This window comes from Sus scrofa, chromosome 6, assembly GCF_000003025.6.
Source record: "Sus scrofa isolate TJ Tabasco breed Duroc chromosome 6, Sscrofa11.1, whole genome shotgun sequence".
NCBI classification, from domain to species: domain Eukaryota; kingdom Metazoa; phylum Chordata; class Mammalia; order Artiodactyla; family Suidae; genus Sus; species Sus scrofa.
The window spans coordinates 91471402-91491774 of NC_010448.4; the positions used below are offsets into that span (position 1 = coordinate 91471402).

At 40.4% G+C, this 20373-nt stretch overlaps 1 protein-coding gene across 9 annotated transcripts in view; it reads left to right on the forward strand.

The window, feature by feature from the left end:
• ZMYM4 (zinc finger MYM-type containing 4) overlaps positions 1-20373 on the forward strand; it is a 170141-nt gene that overhangs the window by 17755 nt on the left and 132013 nt on the right. For 4 of the 9 annotated variants that reach the window (XM_021095909.1, XM_021095902.1, XM_021095905.1 and 1 more), the window contains exon 2: positions 12972-13033. The exons of the other annotated variants lie outside the window; for them this stretch is intronic. The gene's annotated coding sequence lies outside the window, so the exon portion shown is untranslated. The remainder of the gene's footprint in view (positions 1-12971; positions 13034-20373) is intronic. 9 annotated transcript variants of the gene reach the window in all.

A 20373-nucleotide genomic window follows, 5' to 3' on the forward strand; every position in this document is an offset into this window, starting at 1 on the left:
GATGTTCCTAGGCTCATCCTATCTATACATTACTATCTCACTTTGGAATTAACTCCGAAAAGCTCTGGTTGCTTTCAGTGGGAAATGGTTTCTAATAGACTATAGTCTAAACTTAGACAAACCTTTTGAGGTTGGAATTTTTTTGAGATGATTTCTCATGTTATTCCCCAACAACATCTACTTTTCCTTCTGTTTTGCCACTAAAATTCTTTAAAGCTCACTGAAATGACCTAATAATTCCTGAGTCTAAAGAACTTAGAACTTTCCTTATTTGATTTTTTTTTAGGCACTCAACCCTCTTAACCATTCCCTCTTCGAAACTTCTCCTTATAAAATAACATTCTCATGGTTCTTCTCTTGAATTGCTTCTTTCAGTCATCTTATTCTCTTTTTGCTTGTCCAGTAGGTCTTGTTCCCTCAGCTTGTGGGGTTTTTTTTTTTTTTTTGGTTAATCCCTTCTGTAGTAATTTTAACCACTACCCATTAAATACATTTTGTGGTTTCGTTTCTTCTTTGCTTCTTTCTTATATCTAAAACTCAAAAATCAGTGTTTCCAGATGTGAATTTTGACTTGTATTTTCATGTCTTACAAGTATTGCTAATTCAGAATGCCTAAAATGGAATGCTATGTCCTTGATAAGTACTTGCTCTCTTAAATAGTGCCCTGTTCCTTCTTAATCTGTTTTTCTTCCTGTACTCTCTCACCCAAGTTAGAAGCTTCTGTGTCATTTTGCTTCTTCCCTTTCCCTTATTAATCCAGTTTTAATGGTAAGTCTTGTTGAGATTATCTCTATGATTTTTTCTTTTTCTTTTTTTAATTTAATTTTATTATTTTTTTTTTTTTTTTCTTTTTTTTTTTTTTTGCTATTTCTTTGGGCCACTCCCGCGGCACATGGAAATTCCCAGGCTAGGGGTCGAATTGGAGCTGCAGCCACCGGCCTATGCCAGAGCCACAGCAACGCGGGATCCGAGCCGCGTCTGCAACCTACACCACAGCTCACGGCAACGCCGGATCGTTAACCCACTGAGCAAGGGCAGGGACCGAACCCGCAACCTCATGGTTCCTAGTCGGATTCGTTAACCACTGCGCCACGACGGGAACTCCTTTTTTCTTTTTTTTATTTATTTTTTTTTGCTATTTCTTTGGGCCACTCCCGCGGCACATGGAAATTCCCAGGCTAGGGGTCGAATTGGAGCTGCAGCCACCGGCCTATGCCAGAGCCACAGCAACGCGGGATCCGAGCCGCGTCTGCAACCTACACCACAGCTCACGGCAGCGCCAGATCGTTAACCCACTGAGCAAGGGCAGGGACCGAACCCGCAACCTCATGGTTGCTAGTCGGATTCGTTAACCACTGCGCCACGACGGGAACTCCTTTTTTCTTTTTTTAAATTAGAGTTGATTTATAGTGTTGTGCCAATTTCTGCTGTACAGCATAGTGATCCAGACACACACACACACACACACACACACACACACACATTCTTTTTCTCACTTAATCTTCCGTCATGTTCTGTCTCAAGAGATTGAATGTAGTTCCCTGTACTATACAGCAGAACCTTGTTGTTTTATCCATTCTAAAGGTACTGGTTTGCATCTACTAACCCCAAACTGCCAGTCCATCCCACTCCCTCCCCATTGGAAACCACAAGTCCGTTTTCCATGTCTTTGAGTCTCTTTCTGTTTTATAGATGGTTTCATTTGTGCCACATTTTAGATTCCTCATAAAAGTGATATCATATGGTATTTGTCTTTCTCTTTCTGTCTGACTTAACTTAGTACGAGACTCTCTGGTTGCATCCATGTTGCTGCAAATGGCATTATTTCATTCTTTTTTATGGCTAAATCATATTTTATTGTGTATATAAAAAAAAACACGTCTTCTTTATCCGTTCCTCTCTTGATGGACATTTAGGTTGCTTCCATGTGTTGGCTGTTTTAAATAGTGTTACAGTGAACATTTGGGGTTCATGTATCTTTTCAAACTATGCGTTTTCTCTGGATATATACTCAGGAGTGGGATTGCTGGATCATGTAGTAGTTCTCTATTTAGTTTTCTGAGGAACTTCCGTACTCTTTTCCATAGCGGTTGTACCAATTTACATTCCCACCAGAAGTGAAAGAGGGTTCCCTTTTCTCCACACCGTCTCCAGCATTTGTTATTTGTATACTTACTAATGATGGCCATTCTGACCAGTGTGAAGTGATACCTCATTGTAGTTTTGATTTGCATTTCTTTGATAATTAGTGATGTGGGACTTTCCCATTGTGGCTTAGAGAGTTAAAAATCCGACTAGCATCCATGAGGATGTGAGTTTGACGCTGGCCTTGCTCAGTGGGTTAAAAGGATCCTGCATTGCTGAAGCTGTGGCATAGGTCTCAGACTCAGCTTGGATCAGGCATTGCTGTGGCTATGGCATGGACCAGCAGCTGCAGCTCTGATTCGACCCCATAGCCCGGGAACTTCCATATGCCATGGGTGCAAGCCTAAAAGAACAAAATAAAATAGTCATCTTGAGCTTTTTTTATATGCCTGCTGGCCGTCTGCTTATCTTCTTTGGAGAAACGTTTATTTAGGTCTTCTGACCATTTTTCCGTTGTTAGTTTTTTTTTTATTATTGAGTTGTATGAGTTATTTGTGTATTTTGGACATTAAACCCTTGTCAGTTGCATCATTTTGCAATGTTTTCTCCCATTCTCTGTGTTGTCTTTCCTTTTTTTTTTTTTGTCTTTCTACCTTTTTTGGGGCTGCCCCCGAGATATATGGAGGTTCCCAGGTTCTCCAGGTCTAATTGGAGCTGTAGCTGCCAGCTTACACCACAGCCACAGCAAAGTGGGATCCGAGCTGCGTCTGCGACCTACACCGCAGCTCATGGCAATGCTGGATCCTTAACCCCCCTGAGTGAGGTCAGGGATCAGACCTGCACCCTCATGGTTCCTAGTCGGATTCGTTAACCACTGCGCCACGATGGGAACTCCTCTTTTTGTTTTTTCAGGGAACTTCCACACTATACTTCATAGTGACTGCACCAATTTACGTTTGCACCAACAGTGTAGGAGAGTTCCTTTTTCTCCATACCATCTTTACCATTTATTGTTTGTAGACTTTTTGATGATGGTGATTTTGACCCTCATAAGGTGATATCCCATTGGGTTTTTTAATTTTAATTTTAATTTTTAATGACCACTCCTGCAGCATATGGAAGTTCCCAGGCCAGGCATTGAATCTGAGCCACAGCTGTGACCTGTGCCAGAGAGCTGTGGTAGTGCTGGATCTTTTAACCCACACTGCACTGGGCCAGGGTTTGAACCTGCACCTTGGCAGTGACCCAAGCTGTTGCAGTTGGATTCTTAATCCACTGTGCCGTAGTGGGAATTCCTCATTGTAGTTTTAATTTGCATTTTATAAATGATAGAAACTTGAGCATCTTCTCGTGTACCTCTTAGTCATCTGTATGTCTCTGAAGAAATGTCTGTTTAGGTCTTCAGACTGTTTTTTTTGGGGGGGGGGCACACCCACTGCATGTGAAAGTTCCTGGGCCAGGGATCTTGAACCTGTGCTGCAGTTGCAGCCTTCACTGTATCTTTGGCATTGCCAGATCCTTAACCCATTGTACGACAAGGGAACTTCCTTCTGACCTATTTTTTTCCCATACTGGTCACCCCTATGGTGTATGAATATTCCCAGGCTAGTGGTCGAATTGGCGCTACAGCTGTTGGCCTATACCACAACCACAACAACACCAGATCAGAGCTGCATCTGTGACCTATGCCGCAGCTTGCAGCAATGCTGGATCCTTTAACCCACTGAGCAAGGCCAGGGATTGAAGCTGTATCCTCATGGATACTAGTTGGGTTCTTAACCCACTGAGCCATAGTGGGACTCCCTGATCATTTTTTGATTGTATATGTTGTTTTTTGATATTGAGCTCTATGGGCTGTCTGTATATTTTGGAAATTAATCCCTTGTTGGTAGGTAACATCATTTGCAAATATTTTCTCCCAGTCTGTAAATTGTCTTTTCATTTTGTTTATGATTTCCTTTGCTATGAAAATGCTTTTAAGTTTAGTTAGGTCCCATTTGTTGGTTTTTGCTTTTATTTCCATTACTTTAGGAAATGGATCCAAAAAAATATTGCTGCAATTTATGTCAGTGTGTTCTGCCTGTGTTTTCCTTTACAAGTTTTATAGTATCTGGTCTTAATTTATGTCTTTAATCCATTTTGAGTTTATTTTTGGGTATGGTGTTGGAGAGTATTTTTCTTTTTTACACGTAGCTGTCTAGTTTCACTTAATGAAGAGACTGTCTTTTCTCCCTTGCGTAATTTTTCCTCCTTTGTTGTAGATTAATTGACCATAAGTGTGTGGGTTTATTTTTGGCTCTCTCTTGATCTGTGTGTCTTTCATTGATGTGTGTGTCTGCTTTTATGTCACTACCATACTGTTTTGATGGCTGTAGCTTGGTAGTATAGGCTGAAGCCAGGGAGTGTGATTCCTTCTGCTCCATTCTTCTTTCTCAAGACTATTTTTGCTATTTGGGTCTTTTGTGTTTTTATGCAAATTTTAAAATTATTCTAGCTCTGTGAAAAATGCCAGTGCTATTTTATTTCTTTTGTTTTGTTTGTCTTTTTGCCATTTCTTGGGCTGCTCCTTTGGCATATGGAGGTTCCCAGGCTAGGGGTCTAATCGGAGCTACAGCCACCAGCCTACGCCAGAGCCACAGCATCTTGGGATCCGAGCCGCATCTGCGACCTACACCACAGCTCATGGCAACGCCGGATCCTTAACCCACTGAGCGAGGTCAGGGATCAAACCCGCAACCTCATGGTTCCTAGTCGGATTCGTTAACCACTGCGCCATGATAGGAACTCCTGTGAAAAATGCCAGTGCTATTTTAATAGGGATTGCATTGACTCTGTTGATTGAGTGGGGGTAGTATGATCATTTTAACAATATTGACCCTTCCAATCCAAGAACATGGTACCTCTTTTCATCTGTTTTTGTTGTTTTCAGTTTCTTTCATTAGCATCTTACAGTTTTTGGAGTATGTATCTTTTGCTTCCTGAGATAGGTTTATTCTTAGGTATTTTATTCTTTTTGATGCAGTGGTAAATGGGATAGTTTCCACGGTTTCTCTTTCTGAGAGTTTCTTGTTTAATGTTTAGGAATTCAACAGATTTCTATATATTAAGTAGAATAACTAGAATTAATTAGAATAATTACATGTTAGTTGTTGTATTTAGCAACTTTATCAGATTCATTGATGAGCCCTAGTAGTTTTCTGGAGGCATAAAGATTTTCTATGTAAAGTATCATGTCATCTGCAAACAGTGATATTTTTACTTCTTCCTTTCTGATTTGGATTCCTTTTATTTCTGTTTCTTTGATTGCTGTGGCTGGAGTCCCAAAATTATGTTAAATAAAAGTGGTGAGAGTGGACATCCTTGTCTTATTCCTGATCTTAGAGGGAATGCTTTCATGTTTTCACTGTTGAGTGTGATGTAAGCTGTGGTTTTGTCATATATGGCTTTTATAATGTGGAGGTGTGTTCCCTCTGTGCCTGCTTTCTGAAGAGTTTCTTTTTTTTTTTTTTTTTTTAGGGCCGCACCTGTGGCACATGGAAGTTCCCAGGGTAGGGGTCAAGTTGGAGCTGTAGCCGCTGGGCTACACCATAACCACAGCAATGCCAGATCCCAGTTGTCTCTGTGACCTACACCACAGCTCACAGCAATGCTGGATCCTTAACCCACTGAGTGAGGCCAGAGATTGAACCTTCATCCTGTGGATTGTAGTCAAATTCGTTTCCGCTGTGCCATGATGGGAACTCCTGAAGAATTTTTTATCATAAACGGATGTTGAAATTTTTTTTTTTTTGACTGTGCCTGACTGCAGTATGCAGAAGTTCCTGGGCTAGGGATCAAATCTCTGTTACAGCAGCAATCCGGGCCACAGCAATGACATTGCTAGATCCTTAGCTCACTAGGCCACCATGGAATTCCTGGTTATTGAATTTTATTAAAAGCTTTTTCTGCATCTATTGAGATAATCATGTGGTTTTTATTCTTTTTTTTTTTGTTGTTGTTGTTGTCTTTTCTAGGGCCGTACCCTCAGTATATGGAGCTTCCCAGGCTAGGCGGTCTAATCTGAGCTGTAGCTGTGGCCTACTCCACAGCCACAGCAACGCCATATTCAAGCCGCGTCTGCAACGCCGGATCCTTAACCCACTGAGCAAGGCCAGGGATCGAACCTGCAACCTCATGGTTCCTAGTCGGATTTGTTAACCGCTGAGCCATGATGGGAGCTCTGGTTTTTATTCTTAATACGGTATGTCACATTGATTTGCAGATATTGAAAAATCCATGCATCCTTGGGATAAATCCCATTTGATCATGATGTATGATCTTTTTTTTTTTGTCTTTTGTCTTTTTTGTTGTTGTTGTTGTTGTTGCTATTTCTTGGGCCGCTCCCGCGGCATATGGAGGTTCCCAGGCTAGGGGTCGAATCGGAGCTGTAGCCACCAGCCTATGCCAGAGCCACAGCAACGCAGGATCCGAGCCGCGTATGCGACCTACACCACAGCTCACGGCAACGCCGGATCGTTAACCCACTGAGCAAGGGCAGGGACCGAACCCGCAACCTCATGGTTGCTAGTCGGATTCGTTAACCACTGCGCCACGACGGGAACTCCCTTTTTTTTTTTTTTAATGGCTGCGTGTTGGCATGTGGAAGTTCCCAGGCTAGGGGTCAAATTGGAGCTGCAGGTGCCAGCCTAGGCCAAAGCAATGCCACATCCAGCTGCATCTGCAGTCTATACCACATTCACGTCAACGCCAGATCTTTTAACCCACTGTACAAGGCCAGGGGTCAAACCCATGCCACAGCAGTGACCCAAGTCACAGGTGTAACAACACTGGATCCTTAACCTGCTGAGCTGCTCAGTAACTTCAACTTTTTAAAGTTATATGGTCTTAAATTTTAGATTTTGAAGGGTTTTTTGGAGTTTCTAGCCAGTGTAGGAATTTGTGTCCTAAGTATTTTGCAGGTTCATAGTTGAAGACCTTTTAAAAAGGTTAAGTGGAGTTCCTGTCATGGTGCAGTGGAAACGAATCTGACTAGGAACCATGTGGTTGTGGGTTCGATCCCAGGCCTTGCTTGGTGGGTTAAGGAACCGGCATTGCTGTGAGCTGTGGTATAGGTCACAGACATGGCTCGGATCCTACATTGCTGTGGCTCTGGTGTAAGCCAGTGGCTACAGTTCCAATTGGACCCCTAGCCTGGGAACCTCCATATGCCACGGGTATGGCCCTGAAAAGACAAAAGAAAACAAACAAAAAAACAGTGTATGTAAAGTATATACAGCAAAATACTAGAACTTTAATATCAAAACTATTCATGGCAGAAATAATTGCCACAAATTTCTTTTTGTTTGTGAAAGATATAATTCACATTGAGGATGTAATTGCCATGAATTTTATGTATCAAAAAGCCTTGCATTGAAGTATATAAAACGTGTGTGTGTGTGTGTGTGTAGTTGGCCACCGTGTGCAGTGGTTCAGTGTGGGATCTCAGTTCCCAAACCAGAGATTGAATCTGGGAAGTGCTGAGTTATAATCAGTGAGTGAAAAATTTTTTTTAGTGGTTTAGAGGAACTGTAGTTTAATTGAACTTGGTACACTGGGGGCAAAATGTCTCTTTTTACCCTCTCATGGAATAATTACAGAAATTAATCACAATATATACTTCAGGAAAAGATTACAATTTTTAACCTTAAAATTTAGAGATAATATTCTTTGACCACAGTGCCATAAAGCTGAAATGAGCACAGTGTCAATTAAAACAACTCAACCAGGAGTTCTCTTGTGGCTTACTGGGTTAAGGATATGGCCTTGTCACTGCAGCAGCTCAGGTCACTGTGGGCAGGTTTGATCTCTGCCCTGGGAAGGTCTGCATGTGTGGGTGCAGCCAAAAAAGAAAAAAATCCCAGGCATTCCTGTCATGGCGCAGCGGAAATGAATCCGACTAGGAACTATGAGGTTGCGGGTTCGACCCCTAGCTTCGCTCAGTGGGTTAAGGATCTGGTGTTGCTGTGAGCTGTGGTGTAGCTCGCAGACACAGCTCGGATCTGGCGTTGCTGTGGCTGAGGTGTAGGCCAGCAGCTATAGCTCTGATTGGACTCCTAGCCTGGGAACCTCCGCATGCTGTGGATGTGGCCCTAGAAAGCCAAAAAAAAAAAAAGCATCCTAAGCATACAAACAACCCAGCCATTTGGAAACTTTAAAACTTTTAAGTGGAGTTCTCCTTGTGGCTCAGCGGTAACAAACCCAACTAGTGTCTGTGAGGGTTTGGGTTTGATCCCTGGCCTTGTTCAGTGGGTTAAGGCTCTGGCGTTGCTGTGAGCTGTGGTGTAATTCGCAGATGTGGCTTGGATCTGGCATTGCTATGGCCGTGGCCTAGTTGGCAGCTGCAGCTCTCTTTTGACACCTAGCCTGGGAACTTCCACATGTTGCAGGTGCGGCCCTCAAAACAAACAAACCTTTTAAGCAACTGTTAGATTAAACAAGTTGAAGCTAACATCAGTTGTTCAGAGTATAACAGTGACTTATACGTCAGTTATACCTCAATAAAAAACAATATGACAACGAGAGCATGCTGTATCACAACTTGGGATATGAGGAGAGCTATCTTATGTAACTCTGAAGAAAATGTTGAACATTAAATTTTTTTTTGCCATAAATGCTTTTAATATAAAAAATAAATTACTATTCAACTTTGTATGTTACAACTCAAGGAAAGCCCAAGGGAAGAACCAAAGTTGAAAATAATGACTTTGAGGAGTTCTTGTCATGGCACAGTGGTAACGAATCCAGCTAGGAACCGTGAGGTTGTGGGTTCAGTCTCTGGCCTTGCTCAGTGGGTTAAGGATCTGGTGTTGCCGTGAGCTGACGTGACTCGGATCCTGTGTTGCTGTGGCTGTGGCGGAGGCCGGCAGCTGTAGCTCTGATTAGACCCCTAGCCTGGGAACCTCAATATGCTGCGGGTGTGGCCCTAAAAAGCAAAAAAAAAAAAAGACAAGTAGATATTCTAAGATATTAAAAAAATAACATAGAACCTCGGAACTATCTTAAATATGACTAGGGTGGGAAGGATGGAGGTAGGATTCATTCGATTATTTAAAAAGTATCTATAAAGTCTTTTCTGTAGGCCGGAAAAATATGCTAGGTAATTGTAAAAGCATTAATGTAAGAGAAAGACAAAAAAGACTGAAAAAATTAATAAACATAAATCTATACATTGATAGAAGTAGGAGCTGATTCCTTGTGAAGAAACCAATAAATAGACAGTTTTTTTTTCTTTTTTGCTTTTTTTTTCAGGGCTGTACCTGTGGCATATAGAAGTTCCCAGGCTAGGGGTTAAATCGGAGCTACAGCTGCTGGCCTACACCATAGCCACAGCAACGCAGGATCCAAGCTGTGTCTGCGACCTACACCACAGCTCATGGTGACGCCCATTCCCCGACCCACTGTGTGAGGCCAGGGGTGGAACCTGCATCCGCGTGGATACTAGTCAGATTCGTTTCTGTTGGGGCACAACAGGAACTCTTTTTTTTTTTTTTTTTTTTTTTTTTTGAGACAAGTTTTTGACAGGTTTAATTGAGGAAGAAAAAAAATAGTATTATGGAGAAGAAAAAGTTGTAGCCATAATGGATTGGTGATAATTTGTTGAAATAACTTTTATGTGATTAACTCAACTGGTCTTCTAGATATATAAACTAGAAGAAATGGAAGATTTTCTAATATGTTATCAAAATTGATTTAAGGAGTAGAAAATCTGGATAGGTTAATAACTGTTTAAGAAATGGTAATTAATCTTAGAGAACAACTTCCCAAGTTTTTAATCTTTCTTTGTAACTTTTGAGAAATAGCTTATTTCATGTTTTTAAAAATACTTGCCAAAATTGAAAAGATCTAATATCAAGATGCTAAAAAAGACCTTGATATGCTTAATATTTATTTCCAATAAAGTCTCTTTCTGTAAGACTAACAGTAGAAGGTTAGGAGTTCCCATTGTGGTGTAGCAGAAAGAATCCAACTAGTAACCCTGAGATTGCGGGTTTGATCCCGGCCTCACTCAGTGGATTAATGATCTGGAGTTGTTGTGGCTGTGGCGTAGGTTGCAGATGAAGCTTGGGTCTGTTTTTGCTGTGACTATGACTGTGGATGTGGCCAGCACCTGTAGCTCAGATTCGCCCACTAGTCTGGGAACCTCCATATGACGTGGGTGCAGCCCTTTAACAAAAAAAAAGAATAGAAGTTTATTTCCTTCCCTTTAGCAAAACATATTTATTCAAATCCAACAGTCATCCTTTAAAATTTAGGATTGATGCCTACTACTATCAGAATTATTTATTACTGTTCTGGAAGTTGTAGTCAGTATAGTTAGATGAGGCAAAGAAATGAGATGGGTAAATTTTGGAAAATTGATTTTTGATTATTTTGTGGTGATGTATTATTTACCTGAAAATCTCAAGAGTATTAGCAGAAAATATTTTAGGGCTAAGAAGTAAAAGTGCAAAAATGAAAATAGTCTGGAGGAAAAGAACATGCACTAGGGTTATAATGGAGAACAGTTAAATGCTTGGTTATAAAGTTTTTTAAAAAAAATCTCACAAATCCCAATTACTTGACTATCAGTAGTTAGAAAATAATATTTTAAGAAAAGATCGATTCACAAAGCAATCAATTTAAAATTCTTTGGGATAAACCTGTTAACAAGAAACACATGAGACTTAAAGTGATAAGACTTTAATTAAGGATATGATAATAAAATAATAACTGTCAACAGCAAGTAATTTTTATTGAACATTGTTTTAAGCATATGAATCTTAACTCACTCTTTACAGCAACCTTATGATATAGTGCTGTGCCTGAGGGTAATGGAGAGGTAAGGTGCCTTTTAAAGGTTATTTAGCTGGCTTAGAATGGGATTGGAATTTATTCAAGTTGTGTGACTCTAGACTCCAGAGAATCTGTAACCACCATGCTTTGATGACTCTTAAAAAAAAAGTAAATATATTGTGTTCCTGGCTTAGAAAACTCAATGTTATTAAAATAATGTTCCATAAAACTAATATTATTTCAGTCAATATCCAGGTGGTTTTTTTTTTTTTTTTTGGTCCTTTTTGATGGTGAGCAGGGTCGAATTTGATGAAGCAATGATCCATTTCCTTAGGAGTTATAGGTATGTGAAAGATAGTCAAAACATTTGTGAATTAAAAGAACAATGGGGGAATGGAAAAGTAGGGCAATAGGTGGTTACCTCGTTCTACAGGATCTTGAATGTAACACCCGTATATGAATGGTCAGACAAATTATTACAAATAAATAGATTGATGTCTATTTTAGAATATGATTATGAATTGTTCATTGAATGGCGTTTGGACAGTCTGCTGCTTATTTCAGCAAAAAAAATAAAGTTAGATCTTTTTTCTCACTCCAGATTCCATAGCAGATTCTAGAGGGATTGAATATATGAATGTAAGAGAATGAAACTATTAAAGCACCCAAAGAAAATAGAGGTAAATGTAACATTTTGGTATGACGAATGCATAAACCAAAAAGAAAAAAAGTAATTCAAAAGAATGATAGATTTGAGTACATTGAAAAAAGTACCACATTTTTAAAAAGGGAGAAGTGGTTGAAATATCTGACGAACTGAAGTGACTGTTTTCAGAAGAATAGGGTATTGAGCAAATAAAATAAGAACTTTTTAGGAGTTATATTAGAATTCCTCAGCATTCCACATCCCTATTTTCCATCCAGTCACCATCCTTGCTTTCATTCAACAAATGTTTGAGTGTCTCTTATGTACGAGGAACCACCGTGAGTACTGAGGATATAGTAATGAAATAAGTTGTACAACAATTTCTGCTCTCATGGCATTTACATTCTAGTGATGGGAGAGAGAACTGCTAATCAAATCATATAGAGGGTTTTTGTTTTTTGGTTTTTTTGGTCTTTTCAGGGCTGCACCCGTAGCATATGGAGGTTCCCAGGCTAGGGGGTGAATCAGAGCTGTAGCTGCTGCCCTACGCCATAGCCACAGCAGTTCGGAATCCGAGCTGTCTGTAACTTATGCCACAGCTCACAGCAACGTCGGATCCTTAACCCACTGAGCAAGGCCAGGGATTGAACGTGCGTCCTCATGGTTCCTAGTCAGATTTGTTCCCAATGAGCCATGATGGGAACTTCTGATATACATGGAACAGTAAAAATGGAGCATAAACAAGAGAAATGGAACACAGTATGCTGTAGTGGAAGGGGCAGTGCAATTTTAAACAATGGCATTTAAGCAGAAATGTGAAGGAAATGAGAGTCATGTGGATATCTGAATAATATTCTAGGTAGAGTGAACAACAGACAAGGACAAAGGCTCTGAGGCCAGAGAGTATTGTGCATGTTTTATGAACATCAAGCAGGTACTAGTTGAAGGTGAGTGAGCAAGTTGGTGAGTAGTAGGAGATGAGATCAGGGAGATAACTCTCTAGATCACGTAGGGGGCTTGTAAGACCAGATAATTCTTTGTTATGGTAGCTGTTGTTGATGTTTCACAGCACCCTTGTACTCCGCACCAGATGTCAGTAGAACTCCCTCGTGATTAGAAATGCCTGTAGATGTTGATTTTCTAGATTTGGGGAGCAAAACTGCTCCTGATTGAAAGCCACTGCTTTATAGGTCATTTTGGGGGCAGACTTGGAGAAAGATTTATGTTGTGTACTTGTGGTAATGGCAGAGTCCTCTCTCAAGCCAACTCGGTCTCAGTCAAGGGGCAGTGGGTCTATGAATTGACTAGGTCTGGAAAGTGGTCTGAATGTCCATGACTTCCACTCTGATGACTTGAGTCAGTTTTTGGCCACCAGATTTAGACATTTTCCTGGTATATAGATTAAACTGCCCATGTATTTCATTCCTAGGAACATCGTGATCAATTAGCCACTGCCAAAGATCCCAGCGGGCCAAAGCATTCTGATTACTGGTACGTCCCTGCTGCCCTTATCCTTGGGGTTAAGTGCTGCCACTTGGCCTTTGTTGCTTTGGGATCCCATTATCTTCTGAAATCAAGGAGCCCATCTCAGTGGTAACATTCTCTGCCATCATACTGACCTACAAAAGAGAGCAGCCCCACAGGTTTTCAGGTGTGCTTGCTAGTAGAGCATCTTCTGGGCCTTCTTAGAGAATGTAGTTGGGTAGTAGGTGTACTGGTTGCAGTGGATAAATTTACTCCAGTGTTCCTGTCTCCCTAAGCCTTTGGATTTCCTCTTCTACATAATGACAGTGAAACTCTGGTATCTCAACCTCATTAAACCTCATTAAATGTTTCTTGTTAGTAAGTGTAGTTTTGTCTTTTGTTTTCTTTTTATGGCTGTACCCTCAGCATATGGAATTTCCTGGGCTAGGAGTGGAATCAAAGCTGCACCTGCCAGCCTATACCACAGCTACAGCAACACCAGATTTGAGCTGAATCTGTGACTTAGGCTGCAGCTCGTGGCAATGCCAGATCCTTAACCCACTGGGTGAGGACAGGAATCAAACTCATTTCCTCTTGGAGACTATGTTGAGTTCTTGACCCACTGAGCCACAATGGGAACTCCTCTTTTTAATGTAGTGTTGATTGGCTTTCCCTAATCAGTTATTGTTGAGTATAAGTTTAAATTAACAATTAAGTCACTACACCCGTCTCTGAGTACACAAGCTAACACATCACGTTCTGAATCTGTGGTGATCTCACCAATGTTAATTAATTCTAATCTCCTTGTCTTATAACTGTTAGCATCTAATTTCATTCATGTCCCCCCAGGTTTGGTTTTTTTTTTTTGCCTTTCTGTGTTAGCAAAATCTTGAATTTTTGGATATGTGAGCTATTCCCGTTTGGGTCATAGTGTGTACCTGTCCCACTATAACCAGCTTATGGGTCTAGTGGCAACAAGGTTGGTTGTGGTTGATCTTAGGAGAATGGACATCTTCCAGCAGTTTGCTTCATATGAGGATATCATAAAAAGATTTTTAAGAAAAGAAAGGCTGTTCTTCTTAGATACAGTATGGTGAAAACTACCCTACTGGAGGTTTGACATTGTTTTTTTTTTTGTTGTTGTTTTTTTTTTCCATTCCAGTTCATTATGGAATGAAGCCATGGAACCATATGTTCCCATTCCAAGTTTCAGGGTCCCCGTTCTTTTCCTAGTCATTGCCCTTATTTTCACATTAGTGTTAGTGAGACTCTGAATTTATGTAATGATGTAGTTCAACTGTTTGAACAGTTAAATTTTGCATTTGATTTTTTTTTTTTATTTTTGAGTTTTCAACCTGTGGTTATAAGAATTATAAGCGTTTTTTTTTTTTTTTTTTTTTTTTTGTCTTTTTGCCTTTTTCTAGGGCCACTCCTGCAGCATATGGAGGTTCCCAGGCTAGGGGTCGAATCGAAGCTGTAGCCGCCAGCCTATGCCAGAGCCACAGTAACGCCAGATCCGAGCTGCATCTGCGACCTACACCACAGCTCATGGCAGTGCCAGATCCTTAACCCACTGAGCAAGACCAGGGATTGAACCCGAAACCTCATGTTTCCTAGTCGGATCTGTTAACCACTGAGCCACAACGGGAACTCCTTTTTTTTTTTTTTTTTTTTTTTTTTTTTTTTTTTTAAAGAAATATACTGTCATGAAAGTGCTCTATTTCTCGGATTGTGATTTGATCTGAGAGTTAAGGAACCTGAACTCGTTATTCCATACTACTGAAGAACAGAGAATCTATCTCACATAGCAGACCTTATAGTCATCATTACTGTCTTAACAGTTAAGTGTAGCAGTCACTTGGGTTCCCAGGATATTTCCTTCAGTCGGCACTTCATTATGATCAACCACAGGTGATATCTTGCTTAACTTGATGGCACTGCATGCCAGGGGTTACTAGCATCCTATTTCCTGCTTAAGCTCAAGGACACAACAGGCCACTCCAGATCTTTGTAGGTCTATCTGCTGTACCACTGCTAGTGCCTATCCTGTATTAGACACAGGTCAGAAACCGTATAATAATTTGAATAGGGAAAGTGTAATATAAAGAATTATTAACCAGTAACAGAATTAAATATAAGGGCAAAAGAGAACTTTATTTTTAAAATTAATTTATTTTTAAAAATCTTTTTAGTGTCACACCTGCAGATATGAAAGTTCCCAGGCTAGGGGTCGAATTGGAGCTGTAGCCATTGACCTACCCACAGCCACAACCACACCAGATTGGAGCCCCATCTGTGACCTACACCACAGCTCACTGCAGTGTCGGATCCTTAACCCACTGGGCGAGGCCAGGGATCAAACCTACATCCTCATGGATACTAGTCAGATTTGTTTCCATTGGGCCATGACGGGAACTCCCAAGAGAGAACTTTAAAGTTTATAGAATAGCAGGTAGAGGGAGCAGCCACTTGCCTCTAGGACTGAGGCAGAGTAGCAGGGGTGGAGAATTTTCAAAGATGCTCTATCTCCATTTTCAAGGCTGAGATTCAGATCTTGTTAAAGAGATGTATTCAATTAGATGCTGGAGAAGTTTTAGGTACTGCAGATTTTTGTTGGCAAGTAGGAAACTTCCCTTTGGGTGCTGACAAAAATCATTAGAAAACCTCTTGCTGGAACTGAAAAGCGAGCCCCCTGGAGCACTGGCATAATTCTCTGGGAAACCTCTCACTCGTAGGAGTACTGTTGACTCTTATTAGGTAGGCTGCCCTCTGGTGTCCTGACAAAATTTGATAGGAAATTACCCATGGGGTTATGTGTATGTGTCCCTGAGACTGGTTTTAAGTTGGCACCTGGGGAGAATATCTTTGGGGCACTGGGCCCACTGGAGCAAGCAGGTTAGAGCACACTGTAATGAGAAGAGGACCCTTCCTTCTGGAGTATTCTTCCTGTGCCATCTGCTGTCAGAGGTTAGCATTGTGCCAGCTGGCCAAGGAGAAATGTCTGTAGGCACCAGCTCCATTATTACCAAGCAAGGCAGAGAAAAGCTGATTTGGAGTTGAATGTACATTTTTAATTGGTGCACTCGGATATTTACATACTTTTCATTCCTTTTGGTTGACTTTGATTTCTGTGTGCTATCATTTTCCTTCTTCCTGAATGACATACCTTTTAATATTTCTTGTGCTGGTCTGTTGGTGATGAATTCTTTAGCAGTTGTATATCTGAAAACCTTTTTTGTTTTGCCTTAAAAAATAAAATATGGTAAAATACAAATAACATGAAAATTACCATCTTAGCCATTTTTTAAGTGCTGTTAAATACATTTAAAATGTTGTAACCGTCACCATCATCATAGCTCTTTTTATTTTCTGAAACCAAAATGTATATTATACCCATTGAACAATAATTTCCCATTCTCTCCTAACTCCAATATTGGCAACTACCTTTCTACTTTGTCTTTATTTATTTTACTTAGTATAATGTCTTAAGATTTTATATGTTTTGTATAAATGTATGGGTGTCAAAATTTTCTAACTTTTAGAGGCTGAATAATACTCCGTTGTCTGTAAATAGCACATTTTGCCCATCATTCGCCTGTCAGTAGATGGTTGGGTTGCTTTCATGCTTTAGCCATTGCAAATGTTACTATGAACCCATGGTGTGCAAGTATCACTTTAAGGCTTTGCTTTACTTCTTTTGAGAATATACACAGAAGTGGAATTGTTGGATTACGTGATAGTTCATTTTCTAATATTTGGAGGAACCATCTGTTTTCCATAGCAGCTGTACCTTTTTACATTCCCACCATCGATGCATAATTTCAGTTTCTCCACATCCTTGACAACATTTATTTTCTGGTTTGTTTGTTTGTTTTTTTGATAGCAGCCATCCTGTTGAGGGTGAAGTGGTATCTCATTGTAGCTTTTTTTTTTTTCCTATTTTTAAAATTTATAGTTGGTTTATGATGTGCCAATTTCTGCTGTACAGCAAAGTGACTCAGTCATACATATATATACTTTTTTTATATATTATTTTCCATCATGATCTGTCCCAGGAGAATAGATATCATTCCCTGTGCTATACAATAGGACCTTGTTATCTGTTATGAATTTAATAGTTTGCATCAGTTAACCCCATACTCTCAGTACATCCTACTCCTTCCTCTCTGCCCCTTGGCAACCACATGTCTGTTCTCCATGTCTGTGGGTCTGTTTCTGCTTTGTAGATATGTTCATTTGTACCATATTTTAGATTCCACATATAAGTGATAGCATATAGTATTTATCCTTCTCTTTCTGACTTACTTCAATTAGTATGAGAATCTAATCATGTTGTTGCAAATTGCATTATTTCATTCTTTTTTTTTATGGCTTAGTGGTACCACTTTTATGTACTACATCTTCTTAATCCACTCATCTGTTGATGGACATTTGTGTTGTTTCCACGTCTTGGCTGTTGTGAATAGTGCTTCAGTGAACATAGGTGTCTATGATTCTTTTTGAATTATAGTTTTGTCTGGACATATACCCAGGAGTGAGATTGCTGGATCATATGGTAAGTCTGTTTTTAGTTTTTTAAGGACCCTCCATACTATTCTTCAGAGTGGTTGCACCAGTTTACATTCCCATCAACAGTGTAGGAGAGTTCCTTTTTCTCTCTATCCTCTCCATCATTTATTGTTTGTAGATTTTTTGATGATGGTAGTTCTGACTGGCATGAGGTGATATCTCATTGTTTTGATTTGCATTTTTATTTTTTATTATTATTTACTTATTTTTTTTTTTGGCCTTTTCAGGGGCTGCAATCCGAGGCATATGGAAGTTCCCCAGACTAGAGGTTGAATCAGAACTACAGCTGCCATTCTACACCACAGCCATGGCAACAAGGGATCCAAGCCGTGTCTGCAACCTATACCATGGCTCATGGCAATGCTGGATCCTTAACCCACTGAGCAAGACCAGGGATCAAACCTGCATCCTTATGGATCCTAGTTAGGTTCGTTAACTGCTGAGCCACAAAGGAACTCCCTGATTTGCATTAGCAATGTTGAGCCTCTTTTCATTTATCTATTGGTATCTCTGTATCTTCTTTGGAGAAATGTTTATTTAGGTCTTCTGTTTTTTGCCTGCTTTGTTTCTTGATATGGAGCTTTATGAGCTGTTTGTATACTTTGGAAATTCATCCCTTGTCAGTATGTAGCATTGATTGCAAATGTTTTCACCTAGTGTGTAGTTTGTCTTTTCAGTTTGGTTATGATTTCTTTTGTTGTGCAAAAGCTTTTAAGATTAACTGGGTCTTGTTTATTTTTGCTTTTATTTACATTAGGAGATGGATCCAAAAAAATATTGCTATGATTTATGTCAAAGGGTGTTCTGCCTGTGTTTTCCTCTAGGAGTTTTATAGTATCTGCTCTTACATTTAGGCCTTTCATCCATTTTGAGTTTATTTTTGTGTATGGTGTTAGAGTTTTCTGATTTCATTCTTTTTTACATGTAGCTGTCCAGTTTTCCCAGCACCACTTATTGAAGAGACTGTCTCTTCTCCATTGCATATTTTTGTCTCCTTTGTTGTAGATTAATTGATGGTAAGTGTGTAGGTTTACTTTTGGGTTTTCTATCCTCTTCCATTGATCTGTGTCTGCTTTTGTGCCAGCATCATACTGTTTTGATGACTGTGGCTTTGTAGTATAGTCTGAAGTCAGGGAGTGTGATTCGATCCCTGGCCTTGCTCAGTGGGTTAAGGATCCAGCATTGCCGTGAGCTGTGGTGTAGGTCGAAGATGCAGCTTGGATCTGGTGTTGCTGTGGCTCTGGTGTAGGCCGGCAGCTACAGCTCTGATGTGACCCCTAGCCTGGGAACTTCCATATGCCAAGGGTGCAGCCCTAAAAAGCAAAATAAACAAATAGAAAAACCAGTCTTCACAGCATCTTCACACTACTTTTGCTCATTACAAAGAAGTAAACTACTTGTTGGTTGTAATTTCATCATGAGATTGCAGAAATTTAATCACATCTTCAGCCCCCCCCCCCTTTTGGTCTTTTTAGGGCCGCACCCTTGGCATATGGAGGTTCCCAGGCTAGGGCTCGAATCAGAGCTGTAGACTCTGGCCTATGCCAGAGCCACAGCAACACCAGATCCGAGCCACATCTCGGACCTACACCACAGCTCCCAACAATGCTGGATCCTTAACCCACTGAGCAAGGCCAGGGATTGAACCTGCAACCTCATGGTTCCTTGTCATATTCACTTCCACTGCGCCACAACAGGAACTCCCTCAGGCTCCACTTCTAACCACTTCTAATTCTTTTTTTGTTGTTATTTCTACTACATCTGCAATTCTTTCTTCCACCAAAGTATTAACCTCTTCAAAGTCATCCATAAGGATTGGAATCAGCTTCTTCCAAACTCCTGTTGATATTTTGATCTCTTTCCAAGAATCACAAATTTTTTTTTTTTTTTTCTTTTTAGGGGAAATGGACTCCATCTCTCTGTCTCTCTCTTTTTCTTTTTAGGCCGCCTCTGCAGTATATGGAAATTCCCAGGCTAGGGGTCACATTGGAGCTGCAGCTGCAGACCACAGCCATAGCCACAGCAACACCAGATTCAACTCAGATCTGGCATGGTTCTGGCTGTGGCGTAGGCCCACAGCTTTGATTGGACCCCTAGCCTGGTACCTCCATGTGCCACAGGTGTGAACCTAAAAAGAGAAAAGAGTACAGGCCAAGATTTAGTTTCTAGAATTATGCTAAATTTAGCAATATTCTTAAGGGCTCTAGGTCTTTCAGAATGGTAAATGAGCATTGGCTTCAACTTCAGGTCACCAGCTGCATTAGCCACTAGCAAGAGGTGTTAGCCAGTTCTTTGAAGCTAGGCATTGACTTCTCCTCTCTAGCTATGGAAATCTTAAATGGAATCTTCCTCCAATAGAAGCTTCTTTTATCTACATTGAAAATCTGCTGTTTAGTGTTACCACCTTCATTAATTATCTTCACTGAATTTTCTGGATAACTTTGTGCAGCTTCCACATCAGTACTTGCTGCTTCACCGTGCACTTTGATGTTAGGGAGACAGACCCTAGACTTTGTAAAGCAACATCTGCCAGCTTCAGTCTTTTTTCCTGTGGCTTTTTCACCTCTCTCAGCTTTTATGGAATTGAAAATGGAGATAGAGCCCTGCTCTGGATTAGGCTTTAGCCTAAGAATGTTGTGGCTGCTTTGGTCTTCTCTCCAGAGTACTAAAACTTTCTTCATATCAGTAATAAGGCTCTTCTGCATTCTTATCATTCATGTGTTCACTAGAGTAGCACATTTTGTTTTCTACAAGAACTTCTCCATTGCATTCATGTCTTGGCTAACTGCAAGAGCCTA